This window comes from Bison bison, unplaced genomic scaffold (genome assembly GCF_000754665.1).
Source record: "Bison bison bison isolate TAMUID 2011002044 unplaced genomic scaffold, Bison_UMD1.0 scf7180017864366, whole genome shotgun sequence".
Taxonomy (NCBI): domain Eukaryota; kingdom Metazoa; phylum Chordata; class Mammalia; order Artiodactyla; family Bovidae; genus Bison; species Bison bison.
This window is the reverse complement of record NW_011494938.1, coordinates 3,361,562-3,374,563: the sequence shown is the minus strand read 5'-3', so window position 1 is coordinate 3,374,563 and position 13,002 is coordinate 3,361,562.

The window sequence follows — 13,002 nt, the reverse complement described above, 5'->3', positions numbered from 1 at the left end:
GTGTGTGTGTGATTCAGGTGGGTGAGTGGGAAGAGACAGAGAGAGAAATAATAGCTATAATTAACAGTCATCATGTTTTAAACATTTATAATCTAAGTCTGGGCTTGAGCTCTGGCCCGTTAATAACCATCTGTGTGACCTTGAACCATTCATTTAAATTCACTAGGTCTGTATGATCTTATGCTTTACAGTTGTGAGAGAGGTATTATTATTCTCATTTTGTTAATGAGCAGATTGGCTGAAGTCACACAGCTAGTGTAACCATTATGATTGCATACTATGTCAAAAGCTTCATAATGAGCATATTTTATGTACTGCACTACTTAATTTTCACAAAAATGTAAGAAAATGTTATATATTAACTTGTTAGCACCAAATCCATTGCAACTTAAAATTCAAGTGCAAGTACAAAGCTATGAGTTGGGAGCCTGAGATCAATTTGCAGTGCAATGGTAGATTTTAATATATGGCCTTAAACCCGGACACTGTATTAAAAAGCAGAGACATTACTTTGCCAACAAAAGTCCATCTAGTCAAAGCTATAGTTTTTCCAGTAGTCATGTATGGATGTGAGAGTTGGACCATAAAGAAGGCTGAATGCCAAAGAATTGATGCTTTTGAACTGTGGAGAAGACTCTTTAGAGTCCCTTGGACTGCAAGGAGATCCAACCAGTCAATCCTAAAGGAAATCAGTCCTGAATATTCATTGGAAGGACTGATGCTGAAGCTGAAGCTCCAATACTTTGGCCACCTGATGCAAAGAGCCGGATCATTAGAAAAGGCCCTGGTGCTGGGAAAGATTGAGGGCAGGAGGAGAAGGGGATGACAGAGGATGAGATGGCTGAATGGCATCACTGACTTGATCACCACATGATCATGGACATGAGTTTGAGCAAGCTCCGTGAGATAGTGAAGGACAGGGAAATCTGGCTTGCTGCAGTCTGTGGAGTCACAGAGTTGGACATAACTGAGTGACTGAACACAAAGAAATTAGCTCATTCTGATTAAACAGGTAGTGAAGACCTGCTTCCTCTCAGGCATGATGTTAGAAGAAAGTGAAAGTCGCTCAGTTGTGTCCAACTCTATGCAACCCCATGGACTGTGCAGTCCATGGAATTCTTCAGGCCAGAATACTGGAGTGGGTAGCCATTCCCTTCTCCAGCAGATCTTCCCGACCCAGGAATCGAACTGGGGTCTCCTGCACTGCAGGCGGATTCTTTACCAACTGAGCTATCAGGGAAGTCTGATGTTAGGTGAGGAGGATAGAAAATAAATAAAATTTACCTGATGATCTTGAGTAGCTTGCTCGTTGACATGAAGTACCTTGCAGGTGTTTTGTTTTTTTCCCCTAGACTGTGGAATATAGAGAACACAGACTCATCTTCTTACCCAGAAACCTGCTTATCAAACGGAGCCAGTTCCTTCACAGCAGGAAGGGTTGTTGCTTATGACTTGGTGCCCTGGGCTTGAGCAAATCAGACCTGGAAAGTCAGCCTCTTAGGAGCAGCTCCTTCTCCCTCTGTGGGGAAGGAAGCAGAGAGTAGTGGAAAGAAGGATTGGGAGAGGGCGAGGTAGGGTCATAGGCTAGAGGCTGGCGAGAGCCAAGAAGCCCTAACAGTGGACCAACCCCTCCCGCTGCAAAGGAGAAAAGAGGAATAACAAGTGGGCACCTAAGGACTCAGTCCTGGGTCCTCAGGAATGAACCCCGCCCCGCCCAGTCCTTACTGGCCTCTACATCCCTGATGAGAGCAGAATGTGAAGGCTGTGGCGACAACGACTTAATTCTGCTCTGTATTACCGTGGTTTGTTTATTTTTCTCACAACTCTCACAACGTTTTAACTCCTTGTGGGCAGACACCATGATTTAGACATCTTGTCGTCTTGCTTCCCCAGCCTCATATTAGCAATAATAATAGCTACTCTTCCGATTGGAGCTAACATCTACACATGGTACTTTATTCCAAAGACTGTGCTAAACTGGTTGCCTGCATTATTTACTTGAATATTCACAATCATTGAATGTGAAAGCTTATTCCTTCCGTCTTACACATGTGGGAACAGCCACTGACCAATGTTAACTTGCATTGATTCCACACATTTCTACAAACTGGTAGAGAAAAGATTTGAAGAAACCTCTTCACCTCACATTACGTGCACTTTGTGTACTTAGCACAGCATCCCAGGTCCCGTGCACCCTAACCCCCAGTGCCTGCTCAGGGAGTAACTCCTTCAACCAGCTCCTTTCTGTCCTGCTTCACGCTCTCCTCACTCTCTGTTGGACCCCTCTGTCCTGCAAACACACATCACCTGCTTTGAAAAAATGTCTCCCTCGACTGTACACCTCCTAAAATGTATCCGCTCACATAGCCCAAATCTCTGTGATTCCCCTCGAATGTTCCTGAAAAAACCAGCAATGTAACCCACCCAGCATGTTATTTTCAGATCTCAGATGTTTTTGTGGAACCTTAAAAAGTCCATAGTGTTTATGCCCTGCCTGCCTGGAATGCAAGCTAGTTTTTAGTTGGGCAAAAAGCTGGCCAGGATATCCTACCATGGATCAATTTCTAACAGACCTCCTGATCATCTCATTAAGAACTTGGGATCAAAAGAAAACATGATTCTGTATGAAATCCACATTTATTTCTTAATGTTAGAACAAAGAATCATTTCACTGTACAGCTCTGAATGATTGCTTCAACCTCCACATCTATTGAATTGGTGTAATAACGTGTTATTTTGTTGGATTATGATGATTAATGTTATTATCTGTCTGGAGGAAGGCATGGCTCCACTCCAGTATTCTTGGCAGTATTCATGGCAATCCACCCCAAGAGTATGCCTGGGGACTCCAATGGACAGAGGAGCATGGTGGGCTACAGTCCATAGGGTCGCAAAGAGTTGGACACAACTGAAGCAACTTAGCATGCATGCATACATGTTATTATCTGTAGGATCAACATAAATAGAAAACCAGGCAATAAAAGTAAAAAGACCTTAAAAAGCTTGAAGCACTCTATGAAGGCAAGATACTACTTAAAAGACATGAGCTTAAGAAACTGAAATAAGTTCTTACTTCATGTGGGATGATTATTCCTATGATTTTTATTTATGAGTTGCTCCTCATGTGCTTTAAGAGAAGCATCACAATTTGAAATTCATTAGCAATTCTTTTTTTCCCATTTTTTAAAATTGGAGGATAACTGCTTTACAATGATATATTGGCTTCTGCTGTACAACAACATGAATTAGCCATGTGTCTACATATATCCCCTCCATCTTGAGTCTCCCACACCCCCACCCCAATTTGGAGAAATCCAAGTGCTCAAGATAGAGCCCACCCATCCTACCCCTCTAGGCTATCACAGAGCACTGAGCTGAGATTCTTGTGTTAAACAGCAGCTTCCCACTAACTGTTTCTTTTACACATGGTAGTGTATATACGTCAATAATATTCTCTCAATTTGTCCCACCCTCTCCTTCCCCCGTTGTGTCCACAAGTCCATTCTCTGCATCTGCGGGAATAGAGAGTCCTTTCCTGCAAATAGCTTCATCAGTACTATTTTTCCAGATTCCATATATATGTTAATGTCTGGTATTTGTTTTTCTCTTTCTGACTTACTTCAGTCTGTGTGGTGACAGACTCTAGGTTCATCCACCTCACTACAACGGACTCAATGAAGTTGATTAGTAATTCTTAATATGCATGTAGTTTCCTGGCTATGAGAGAGATTCACTGAATTTGGAAACTCAAGTTGGGCTCCCCCTCCATCTCCTCCCCCCATGTGGTTGATGCCTGAGAACCAGAAGGAAATGAGAAAGGGAAGCAGCATACAGAGAAGGCTCATGAGTAATCCTTTGCTTTCAAGAACCTTCCACCTGAAAAAAATTACCTGGAAAGTATCACGAAGGGCACATGATCTCTAAGTGCCAGAATCAGAGTTGTGGAGAGGGGAGAAGCTATTATAACGTGGCCTCGTGCGGCTGGCTTGGCCCCAGGAACAAGTCTCTTCAGGGAAGACATCACCAACATCGGTGACAAGGATTAAGACTTACTTGAGGGCATGAAACCTCGTTAGCTCAGGCTTCATTAACCTGGAATTTATGCCATGAGACTGAGTCTGGTTTGATGTTTATCTTGGATTTGCCAGTCCTTTTTTCTGGGTCATGCAAATTCACAGAAGAAATTCAAATTGTAGGAGAGTGCTCAAGATAGAGTCAACCCTTCATAGACAACAGGGATATGTCCGCGGGGGCTTGTGAATGCTGAGGAGACTTTGAATTCCCCCTTTTCAAGGCAGTCAAGTGGAAATGAAAGACTTCAGTGATCTTCATATTCCTAACGATCCTCCATAGGCATTTCCAAACCTGCCTAAGAATCCTTCTTTCTGAAAAGACTCCTTTCTTTTTACTGTCATGGCCAGCAGTTGCTTTTTTTCCCCTGTGACCATTTTCTACAAACTTAAAAACCAGTGCTTAAGAATTACCGGGTCTCCGAAGTCAAGTAGAAAACTTTAACTCCACTTTGGATGCCTTCCCATGTTCTGGCTTTATTATCCACAGGATTCGAATTTGTGCCTCAGTGATTTACTGTGTGGGTGGATCCCAAGTCACTAACCCCGTGGTTGCCAAATCTGCAAATGTCAAGGTGTTTTAGTTCAAAGCGGTGCTTCTTTTTTTGAACTTTTTATTTTATGTTGGAATATAGTTGATTAACAATATTATATTAGTTTCAAGTATACAGCACAGTAATTCCGTTATACACATATGTGTATCAGTTCTTTTTCAAATTCTTTTCCCTTTTAGGTTGTTACATAATACTGAGCAGACTTCCCTGTGCTATACAACAGGTGCTTGTTAGTTATCCATCCGTCGACAGGAATGGATAAAGAAGATGCGGTACATGTGTATATGGAATACTACTCAGCCATTAAAATGAATTAAATAATGCCACTTGCAGCAACATGAATGGACCTAGAAATTGCCATCTGAGTAAGGTCAATCTGACAGAGAAAGGGAAGTATTGTATGATATCACTTTTATGTGGAATCTTTAAAAAAAATGATACAGATGAACTTATTTATAAAACAGAATCAAAGCAGTGCTTTTAAACCCCAGTTCTTATCTTTTAATTCGTTGTGAGACTGAAAGTCATTTGCTACCAAAAATAAAGAGCCAACAAGTGCAAATAATGTACCTTAAAAATAAACGAGAGTGACTGATATAAGGTAATCCCATGAATTGATGGAGAAGGCAATGGCACCCCACTCCAGCACTCTTGCCTGGAAAATCCCGTGGACGGAGGAGCCTGGTGGGCCGAAGTCCCTGGGGTCGCTAAGAGTCGGACAAGACTGGGCGACTTCACTTTCACTTTTCACTTTCATACATTGGAGAAGGAAATGGCAACCCACTCCAGTGTTCTTGCCTGGAGAATCCTAGGGACGGGAGCCTGGTGGGCTGCCGTCTATGGGGGTCACACAGAGTCGGACACGACTGAAGCGACTTAGCAGCAGTAGCAGCAGCAGCATGAATTGATATATACTTTTTTTGAGTGTGAGAAAAAGTCATGCCTTCCAATTGCCAAAGGCCCATAGCCTGTCTTACCTAAGACCAAACATTCAACAGCAAATGGCTACTACGACATATCATTAACAACTGGGCACTTCAAGTGTGAGTTGAAATTTCCTGGTAAGTTTTCAGAGGTTTCACAAGAATGTCAAACACGTGCACATTGTCCACCAGAGCAGGAGAGAGCTTCAGAAATGCTGCTAAGAAAGACTACAAGCTATTTCCAAGGACTCCAAGAAATGCCGTTTATATACCCACAGATACGTGAAATATTAAAAGACAATCTTGTCTAGTCCCTGAAATGGTTCCCCAATGGCACGTTAGTGAGTATACAGAGTATACATACACATACTCCCCACTCTACCTCGATTATCACCAAACACATCACAGTCATTCGTTCATCTGAAATCTATGGAACAGGCATAAGATGGCAGCGCTGGGCCACGCGTGGGCTTCCAGCAGGAACAAAGCAGATGGCCACACCTTTCTGTAGCTCAGGGCCTTGTCTGGGATCCTCTCATCCCCTCTCGCAGGTCTGTGTCTGTCTGGTCAACTCCTAATCACCTGCCCAGGCCCAGCTCACATGGCATCTCCTCTGCGGAGCCTTTCCTGATCCTCATCTCCTCACATTCCCTAGAAGAATCAGGAGTTTCCTAATCTTTATTCCCATAGCACTTGACGGGTATCTCTGTTACAGCGTCTGTCACACTGTCAGGGGAGTTCAGTGTTTTTCCTCAAATGAACACCTCTGAATCAGGAAATGTGTCTGTTTTTATAACAGTTTTGTTTTATAACAACCTAACAGTGCTTAACGGTGTTTAAGAAACATAAATCAGATGCTGAATAAATGATGATCTGGCTGATCTGAACGATATAAAATTATACTTGATTTATGGTGTCCTGCATTTAACAACATATAAGAACTCTTCAAAAACACATTTCAGAGTGTTCCCCGTGACTATCTGAGAGGATGAATTTGTTTATTTGATTGTTGCATTATCTTAGGCTGTGCAGAAGAATTGTGACCCTATGGCACACTCTCAAACAATATAAAATTACAGAGACCCAATAGTTCAGGAAGAAGAAAAAAACTGAGTCAAGAATTCAACGCTTGAAGCTACAATCTGTTTTTCGATTTCGTTATAGTGTCTCTAGTCTATGAGAAAATGCCTCCATTTCCAAACAATCTGGAATATTGCCTTCGTGAAAGATGCCTCTGACCTGTTTCTACCCCCTAATGACTTCACTTGAGGTTTCAGTTTTGTGAGTTCTCTGTGAGGCAGGATCAGCCTGCCAGGAGTTTATTATCACTATTAGTTGGTGCTTGAGAAGCTGAGGGTATAGACCAAAGTTGGCCAACTTTTCTTGTAAAAGGCCAGAGAGTAAATATTTTTTGCTTTGCAAGCCCTGTAGTCTCTGTCACAACTGCTCAGCTTTGCCATTGCAGCAGGACACCCCATAGACAATCCGTAAATAAGCATGGTTGTGCTCCTACATAACTTTATTTCTGGATCCTGAACTTTGAATACCATAAAATGTTCATGTATCACAAAATATCCATCTTCTGATTTTTGCCAGCAATTTAAAAAATGTAGAAACCATTCATAGCTCACATAGCTGCACAAAAACAGGCAGGGGGCCAGATTTGGCTTATGAGCCATAGTTTGCAGCCTCTGCTGTGAACCGTGGAAGAGTCATGACCAAGATGGCCAGTGGCCAATGGAGCCTACTGGGGCTATCTGAGCAGTCAGAACAAACACTCAAGAGATACTGAACTTTTATTAGTGGCATTGGGGAGCCTCACAGCTCTCAGCAAAGCAGTGTCTTTCTACAGAAATAATTGTGCTTCTCACATGCCTTGTTTCCTTGATCCGAGTTTATTTTCCACTGGGAGTATTGGGTTCTCCAACTATGGGTGAAAGTCAGGTTAATACAAGTCAGCTCCAATGGGTTCAGAGAGAGGGATACATGAGCCCAAGTGGAGAATCTCAGGTATGTGAAAATCACATCAACCATTCATCACCCCTTAATATAGCTCTTTAGATCAAGACATCAAACTTTATCCTACAAGGAGAAGCAGCTTTAGGAGATTCTCTTTGGATTGCAATGACCAGACAGAAGGGAAAATTAGAGAAGCAACCATCCAAATTGTTTAGTTCTCACCAGCTAGTCTCAGCCCTGCACAAGCAGAGGACATCAGGACCAGAAGTTGAGGTTTCTGTAAATGTGCGGGCTTGTTGTTCCAAGGTGGAGGTGAGGGAGAAGTAAAAATGGAGTTCCAAAGTCTTGGAGCCATAGTCATTAATCTCCTCGTTTGGGACTTCCCTGATGGTCCAGCAGTTAAGAATCTGCCTGCAACTGCAGGGGACACGGGTTCAACCCCTGGTTTGGGAAGATTCCACATGCTTTGGGGCAACTAAGTCCATGTGTCACAGCTGTGAGCCATGCTGTAGGGCCTGCGAGCTGCAACTACTGAGCCCTGTGCTGCAGCTATGGAAGCCCAGAGCCTCTGTGCCACCACAAGAGAAGGCACCACAGTGAGAAGACCGTACACCAGTGTTAGCGAAAGCCTATGCCCAACATCGAAAACCCAGTGCAGGCAATAAATAAAATAAATAAAACTTTAAAAAATCTCCTTTTTGGTGTTAATTTTCCCACCAGAATGTTACTTGGTATCCTCTAGCTATCTTGAGGTGTTGAGTGTGCTGTGCTTCAGGACTGAGGTAATAGGCACTTTTCTGTTTTAGACCCACTTCCTCCAAGAAGCTTTCCTTGATTTTCTACCCTCAGCTGGAAAATACAGATCTTTCCCTCTTTTGAATTTCTGCAGCACTTCATCTGTGTCTTCTCAAGGCTCTTGATACATATCTGCATATTATATTTATCTTCAGACCCACTTGCTGAAAGAAGCAAGGTCTCTGAATCGTTCCTATGCAGTTATCATGGTGCCTTACTACAAGTCAGTATTAAATATTAAATATATAGTTACAAACTACATGAAAGTAAAAATCAAATAAGTTGGCAAATTGATTCCTCCATAGCACTGCGATAGAGGAGTAGAAAGTCCAATAGAACTTTCTGCTGATGGCCGTGTTTTTCATCTGTGCTGTCCACAACTAGCCACTTACTACATGTGACTACTGAGCTCCAGAAATATGGCTGCTGTAAACAAGGAACTGAACTTTTAATTTTATTTAATCTTAATTTAAATTGCCAGATGTGACTAATGTTTATCTAATTGGGTAGCACAGGTCTACACAACAAAAAGTACTTTCTTTTTGTGAGTGGATTATTTAGGCAGTGATCACACCATCTGAATTTAAAATATAATGCAAATCATTCATTGGGAATATTGTGTAAGGAATGCAGCAGAATGATTGAATATTCCACTTTTCAAGCAACATAAAGATGCCCAGCTCTGTGGCATTTACATCCTGGAGAGTGGGGTCTGGTGAAGAGAGGCAATAAAACATGAACCAGGAAAGAAATTAAAAGACTAATTTTATGTTCTGTTAACAGGAAATAAGTCCTATGAAAAAGAAAAGCAGAAAAAGGCAGAGCAAAGTCAGGGAATTGAGTGCCTGGGCCAGACTGAGTATTAAACAGAGAGGCCCAGACAGGCTTCATTAAGATGAAATCTGAGCTCTGACTACAGGGAGATGATGGGAGGTTCGAGCCAAAAAAAAAAGTGAAAAAGGTACTAAACTCTGCAGAGCAAACAGCAGATCTATATTATGAACTGAACACGTTGTCACAAAGAAAATGAGCCTAGTGGGGCAAAGAGGAAGGAAAACAAGGTTTTTTTGTTGTTGATTTGTATTAACCAAGCCTCCATAGAAGTTTCCAGAACCAAAGGAATTAAAACTAAGTGGTAGGCAGGCTCATTCTGCTCTTCATTGCAACAAGTTTCTGGAAACCATATTGGAAAACGCAGCAGTAAAAATTCAGTCTTGTTCTTTCACCTCTTTGTCCAGCCTGTGTTTTCCCACTTTTACCCTCAATGTCAAGGTCAAGTGCTAGGAAACCAGAATGCCAGCTGGATCTGCTTGGGGGCTGTGGAAACAGCAGAGGCTTAAGATTGAAGTAGTGATTGCGGGGAAGGGCAGTGGGAGCCCCGAGGTACCTACAGAAGGGGAACATCAGTGAAATGTGAACAGCGAGGTGAGCACCAGTGGAGACATCAGCAGGGCCAGTACAGAGCCTGCCAGACCCAAGGAACACTGGCCACTTTCCCCAAGTGTGGGGAGGGAACCGCATGGAACTCTCAAAGCAGGGTGTGACCTGAGCCCTGGTGTTCCTAGGCCTTAGACATGAGCCAGAGTTGTTAAACAGTGAAGCCAGGCACAGCAGAGAAAGCACCACCGGGTGTGCCGAACAACATCAGATTATGAGATCCTGGAAAACGCAACCTGAGGCTTCTCACTTTTCTCAGCAAGTCCACTGAGATTAGGGTGGAAATCCTCCTCGATCAGATATAACAGAAATTTCACTCAAAGGTCAGAGGTCGAAGTATCTCAGAAGAAGATCCATTAAGTGCTCCAAAGAATCAATTGGAAGTCCTTTGGTGACCATAAAGTTGAAGAATCAGCAGGCCATTATAACTTGTATTGTTCAAAGCATCACTGTCAACTCTGTGAGTTCCAACATACTTACATACACAGAGAGCCTGCTCTCTGCTAAATTCTTCAGGAATTGTTTTAGTGCTCCCAGGGGAACATGATTGAGCGTGAGCCTGAGAGTCTGAGGCAGGAAATAGTCTATACTACACTCAGGCCTTTTTTTTTTAATTTTTATTGGCATATAGGGTGCTTGACCAAAATGCCTACCCCTACATGGTACCTCCTTCAAAAAGGCTTCCCTAACTACTCATTCTAAAGTGTTTCCCCAACACACACACACACACACACATTCTCTCTCTCTCTTCTATTGTTTACAGCACTTACAATTAACTCCATCTTATATCTTTTTTTCCCTTCTACTCACCCTTCTAGGGGCTTCCCTGGTGACTCAGTGGTAAAGAATCCACCTGCCAATGCAGAAGGCTCAGTTTTCATCCCTGGGTCAGGAAGATCCCCCAGAGAAGGAAATGGCAACCCACTCCAGTATTTTTACCTCGATAATCCCATGAACAGAAGAGGACATGACTTAGCAACTAAAATAAAACAACACCTTACTAGAATATCAGCTCTAAGAGCTCAGGGACTGGGTGTCTTTATTGTCATATCCCCAGTGCTAATTACAGTGCCTTCCATCTAGGAGGTGCTCAATTAACACTTGTGGCATTGAATTGAAATTCCCCTGCGGGGCAGCTTTCAGCCCACGGCTTTTGTTGCTGTTGTTATCCCACAGGCTGGTATTCTACTTTCCTGTCCTGCCCTGAGAACCTAGTACCATCCTTCTCTCCCAGCCTACAGGAACTCAACCTCAGCCATCATCCTGGTTCACACATCTGGTCTTGAGCTGATTGGTTCAGTACTTCTTTGTCTGCCAGCAGTTTCGGTGCTATTTGTCAACCTCAATTCAACTTCATTTAAGCTCACTTGCACCAACTATCCTTTAAAAGCATTTTTTCAATCTATTTTAACAAAAAGTTTTATAAATATTAACTCAGTATACATCCCTCTAACCACCATCACAATCAGAAAACCCCCCAAAATTCCATCATGCTTCCCTCCTCCTACCCTTAACCCTTGGCAACCAGTAATCTGCCTTTAATCTTGACTTTTTGCTCTAACTGCTTTAATCTTGACTTTTTGAGACTGTCATATAACTGAATTCATATAGCATATAACTGTTCAAGGTTGTTTTTTTTTTTTTCACTCAGTATTACTTTCCTGAGATTCATCTCAGTTGCTACATGGATCAACATGTCATTCCTTTTACTGCTGAGTATCATTCCATTGCATGGATATGCATGTTTTTAGCCAATCATGCGAGATATTTGTGATGTGTTTAGCCAATCACTTGTTGAAGAACATTTAGGTTGTTTCCAGTTTTCGGTGATTATGAATAGAATTGCTACAAATATTTATGTAAAGCTTTTATGTGAACAAGTTTTCATTTCCCTGGGATGACTATCTAAGACTGGTATTGTTGGGTCATTCTGTACCATTTTGTATTCCCCACCCTTACCAATCCCCAGCAATGTTTGAAAGTTCCGGTAGCTACACATTTTCTCCAGCACTTATTTAACTTAGCCATTCTAAAAGGTTTACAGTGGTATCTCATTGTGGTGCATTTTTTAAGGAAAAATAATAAAATAGATTTGAAAACAGACTGCATCACAGCAAGCAGTGTTAGAAGCTGATCGTATATATAAGTATGCATGCTAAGTTGCTTCAGTCATGTCTGACTCTGTGCGACCCTATGGACTACAGCCTGCCAGGCTCCTCTGTCCATGGGATTCTCTAGGCAAGAATGCTGGAATGGGTTGTCGTCCCTGATCTCCAGGAGATCTTCCCAACCCAGGGCCTGAACTTGCATCTCTTACATCTACCTGCACTGGCAGGTTGGTTCTCTACCACTAGTACCACCTGGGAAGCCCTATATGCTGTGCTTAGTCACTCAGTTGTGTCCAACTCTTTGCAATCCCATGGACTGTAGCCCACCAGGCTCCTCTATCCATGGGGATTCTTCAGGCAAGAATACTGGAACGAGTTGCCATGCCTTCTTCCAGGGGATCTTCCCAACACAGGGATCAAACTCAGGTCTCCCACAATGCAGGTGGATTCTTTACCATTTGAGCCACCAGGGAAGCCCCTATATAAGTATATATGTATGTAAATATACACGCTCTCAAACGTGTATGTTTGAGAGCTAAATGCACATTTTATACTGTGGGTTATGGTAAAAAAGAAAAAAAGTTTGAAAGCCACTATTCATACCAAAGGGTAGAAACCCCAGGGATGACAATTTTACTTGTTTCACAGTAAGTTATAGGAAACTTCCCACCAAGGAATCATAGGAAACTTAGAAACCTTAAATTAGCTCAACACTACAGCAAGGAGAAGAAACTGAGATGGACTTCAAGGTCACCAAATGAAAACTGAGTCAGGGAAAGAGTACCTCATTCCCGAAGAGAAACAGGGGTAACAGAACTCACCCTCTGCTCACGCCTACTTCCATATGCATAAGATCTTTCAGTAACAAGGACCGGGGACCCTGTCCTGCCTTCAACAAATGTGGCATCTCCGAGAAGAGATGCGATATGAGCACAAATATATCCATAGGGAAAATGATTGTCGATGTTTCTTTTAAAAAAATCTATTTACTGCATTACCCCTTCCTAAAAGGTATATATTTCATTCAAAAATAATGAGATGCTTAGACTTCTTTTTTTCTGGTCATATGACCAAATGGTGAACCCGGGCCCCTGCATTGGGAGCATGAAATCTTAATCACTGGTCAGCAAGGGGTGGGGCGGGGGGGGGGGGGGGG